Genomic DNA, 4,861 nt, shown 5'->3' on the forward strand with positions numbered 1-4,861 from the left:
CCCCGTCAACAACCAATCAGGCCCCACCGTTAACAACCAATCAGGGCCCCCCGTTTACAACCCACCAGAGTGTATATAACCACGATGCCTGGCCCACAGTAGAGACGACGACGACGACCAGGAAGACGACAACTGAAGAGCCTGAAGAGCTGAAACACCGCACAGTCTCCAGACGACCCTGAAGATCCTGAAGAGCTGACACTGCATCGTCTCCAGACGACCTGGGAGACCCTGAAGAGTTGTAACACTACATCGTCTCCGGACGACCCTGAAGAGTTGTGACACCGCGTTGTCTCTGTGCTGCTCACAGTAGACGACGCGACCCTTAAGAGTTGTAACACTGCATCGTCTCTGTGCTGTACCGTGCTGCCCACAATAAACGGACGACACTGTCATCTCCGTGCTGTAACACTACGCCACTTGTCCCGGCTCTCACTCCTTCACTCAAGAAACCTATTTGGCTGTCCCCCCAGGTCGGGACACAACACCATTGATAAACCTATCTAGACTAGGCACAAAGTATTTTTCTCTTAACCAGTTTAGCAAGTTTATTTTTTGTTTGTTTGTTTGTTTATTTGTTTGTTTTTGACATAAAATTAGGATTAGAGCCATAGTTAATGTTCTGACAAAAATTTATAATTGACAGAGGAATTTGGCTATATATGTCAATTTAACATAATAGTCTACTATTAACTCTTGGGAATTTTAGATTATTTTGGAACACAATGTATAAACATACCCTAAATATAATATTAAGAAAATTAGAATTACTTAATTTGACAATGCTTTTTATTTTTATTTAACAATAAACAATAAGCCTGATTGATTTAATAACTCTTTTGGATGTTACAGGGGCCCTCTGTAAACATCCAAAAGTTACTTTGAGGTTAAAGATCCTCTGTTAGCATTAAAACTGAAGCCAGAAAAAGCTAGTCAAAATTTTTTTTTTAGATATTTACTACGTAAATTTAGATATTTACTACGTAAAATATAAAATACAACACATAGATACTAACTGTTTTGTTAAACCAACCATATTAAGATAAACATGATGTTTGATTAATAAAAACTTAGACAAAATATATGTTGGAGATTGTGAAGACCTTTACTTGTTAAATTTTTTTTATTATTACATTTGAAGCCAGCTTATTTACTAAAGTTATATAAACTTGAGAAATATTTAGATTAATTTTTATGAGCACTCTTTTTTATAAACCAAGTTGAATAGAATACTTTAAGGTCTGTTTTTACAGACATACAACATATAGTACATAACATGACATGTTACATGCATAGACACACACACACACACACACACACACACACACACATCAGAATTACAAGAGACAATTTCCCTGGGGTTATTTTGACATTGATCTTTTTGACTGCTCCCTTAAACTCCACAGGTTTAGAAGCCTGTTTTCTTTTCTTTGAATTAAAAGTTTTAAACTCCTGCGGCAGCCAACCGTTGTGATAATCAGAGGCAGTCTCTTCTAATTTCTCCTGGTCAGAAGGACTTCGGTGTTCAAAATGATGTGAGCTGACTTTTACTGACCTGAATACCTTTTTGTTTTAAAGTACATTTGAGGATGTCTATACACAAAATCCTATTCTTAGGTGTTGTGGGAGGCTGTGCACCAGCGAGTCTGCTGAGGCCATTTTTCATGAGTCTCTTACTATTGCCATCTTAGGCTCAGAGAGCAAACAATTACAAAAATCCACAATTGGCTCCCCTTCAAAAAAAAACTCACCTTCAACACCACATTCTGATTGGCCACTTCACATAGCAAATTGGTGAGCTTAGAATCCCTCAGATTTGCATATCTGGGTACCTCATGATTGGTCCACACAGCAACCAATCACTGCCCACTGCTTACAACCAATCACGGCCCACCGTTTACAACCAATCACGGCCCACCATTTACAACCAATCACGGCCCACCATTTACAACCCACCAGAGTGTATATAACCATGATGCCTGGCCCACAGTAGCCAGATGACAACGAATGACCAGGAAGACGACAACGACCAGGAAGACGACACAGACAACCAGGAAGACGACGACGACCAAGAAGACGACGACTGAAGAACCCGAAGAGTTGAAACACCGCGCAGTCTCCAGACGACCTGGGAGACCCTGAAGAGCTGTAACACTACATTGTCTCCGGACGACCCTGAAGAGTTGTGACACCGCGTCGTCTCTGTGCTGCTTGCAGTAGACGACGCAACCCTTAAGAGCTGTGACACTGCGTCATCTCTGTGCTGCTCACGGTAGACGACACGACACTTAAGAGCTGTGACACTGCGTCGTCTCTGTGCTGTACCATGCTGCCCATAATAAACGGACGACACTGTTGTCTCCGTGCTGTAACACTATGCCGCTTGTCCTGGCTCTCACTCCTTCACTCAGGAAACCTGTTCGGCTGTCCCCCCTGGGTCGGGACAGGGTGTAGCATTACCCATGATTGCTCAAACCTAGGCACTAATTAATTCTGTATGGTTTTGATTCTTAGGTGTAGCAATACCCTGACTGCATGCACCTAGATACTTCTCTGGTTTGTGTGAAGTTTTGGGGGCATAGTTATTATCTTTTTGATTTCTGGGGTTTTTAAGCTTTTCACTGTCCTGTGTGACATCTTTGTCACTATCTAAAGATATGAGGTTCATGGTTTGGGTCTTTTTAGGTTCAAGGATATCTGAGGGAGGAACACTCTTTTCTTTGGTAGCTCATTTTGCATAATCTGTTCCCCTTCGGTAACAACGGCAGAAATTTTTGGGTCCTTAGGTTGGGTACTAAGGATTTCATTTACTAGATTCCAATAGGAAAATGTGGTTACGGGAACCTTTTCTGGGCCAAAGGTGGAGTAGTAATCTTTTAAGAGCGTCACCTACCCTTTTCCACCTTTTTTCGTCAATCATTCCTTCTTGAGGAAACCATGGACAAGCCTTCAGAAATCAAAAAAGGTGAGCAGTTGTTTAACTTTCACTTTCACTCCTCTAATCTTAAGGGCTTCCTTTAACCCCTGAACAAACAATTTGTGCTGGCTGAGCTCTTGCCCCATTATAGTCTATGCTATAACCCGGATATCTATCATGAGTGAGTACTCACCAGAACGTCCTCTTCTGCGTCCCCTGAAGTTATGCCGCGGACTTCTGACTTTCTCCTCTTTGGAGCTTCTTATTCCTCTCCAGAAAGTTTGGGAACTTGTTGCTGCTTCTTGAACTCAGGTCACTGTCCAGGCGCCAGAATGTACCAGCCCACAGGACAATCAGGCAGGGTGTCTGAGTGAGAGAGCGGGGGTCTGAAACCCATGCAGCGTCACAACATGGGAGCGACACTGTCACAGCTCAAGATAGTATGCAGTCGCTTGTTTATTGAGGGCCAGAGAACATTCTTATATACACAGGGTAAGAAAAGGGGGCGGGAATTGTCACGGACCTGACTGAGGACCTGCCTGAATGAGGAAGTCTCAGGGTGAATTGTCTACTCCCGGAACAAGGATACTTGAAGGTCCTTGTATGAAGGTCATGTCAGCCATTTTGGTGCATGTGGCTCTCCACAGGCTCCATTAGACTTTTTATAACACAAGTATTCCTGATATTTCTACCCCATATAAGTGTGACTTTTTTTTTTTTTTTACATTTTTTAATACATTAAATTACATTATTTAGCTTACAAGGTGATCATTTCAATGTATGAACATTTCTCCCTGGTTGAGTTGATCAAAATATAACAACACTATCTCTCTGTCTCAACAATACTGTCTCCGTATCCCTCTTCCAAACATTCTTCCCCAGGACCCACTCCTCCACACACACCACATCTGGCATTCACATCCACCTCTTGTGTATGTACATATTTTAGCCCGTCAGTTTAAGTTATAGAGTGCGGACATTCGGTATATATTAAGTGGGTACATACAGTGTCTCTCCTTCATGGCCTGGCTTGCTTCACTCAGCAGTAAGTCTTCCATATTCATCCACTTCCTTTCAAAACCCAGGGTTTTGTTGTGCTTAATGGCTGAATAGTATTCCATAGAGTATACGTGCCACAGTTTTTCAATCCATTTATCCGTATAGGGGCATTTGGGTTAGTTTCATGTCTCAGCAATCGTGAAAAGTGCCACAATAAACATTGATGTGCAAGCACTTTTCCAATGAGAAATTCTTCTGTCCTTTGGGTAGATGCCAAGAAATGGGATTGCTGGATCATGTGGCAGTTCTATTTGTAGATTTTTGAGGAATCTCCAAATTGTTCTCCACAGTGGTTGGACTAATTTACATTCCCTACAGCAGTGTAAGAGAGTTCCCCTTTCACCACACCCCCGCCAACACTTATCATTGTTTGTTTTTTTAATCTTAGCCATTCTGACTGGGGTTAGGTGGTATCTCATTGTTGTTTTGATCTGCATTTCTCTTACTCTGAGGGATGTTGAGCATTTTTTCATATGCCTCTGGCTATTCGTATGTCATCTTTAGTGAGTGTCCTTTTCAACTCCTTCTACCATCTTTTAATAGAGTTCATCATCTTTTTTCCAAACAGCTTCTTTAGTTCCTTATGTATTCTGGTTATCAATCCCTTATCTGATGCAGAGTTTACAAAAATATTTTCTGATGCTGAGGGCTGTTGATTCACAGTAATTACTGTGTCTTTTGCCATGCGCAAACTTCTTAGTCTGGTGTAATCCCATTTGTCTATTTTGGGGATTATCGACTGTGCTTTGGGGGGTCTTATGTAAGAAGTCTTTCCCCACCCCAGTGTCTCCCAGAGTTTCCCCAGTGTTTTCTAGGAGCAGTTTTATAGTTTGAGGTCTTTGATTTAGATCCTTGATCCACCTTGACTTGATTTTTGTCAAAGGT

This window comes from Tupaia chinensis, unplaced genomic scaffold (assembly GCF_000334495.1).
Source record: "Tupaia chinensis unplaced genomic scaffold, TupChi_1.0 Scaffold000037_3, whole genome shotgun sequence".
Lineage (NCBI taxonomy): Eukaryota > Metazoa > Chordata > Mammalia > Scandentia > Tupaiidae > Tupaia > Tupaia belangeri.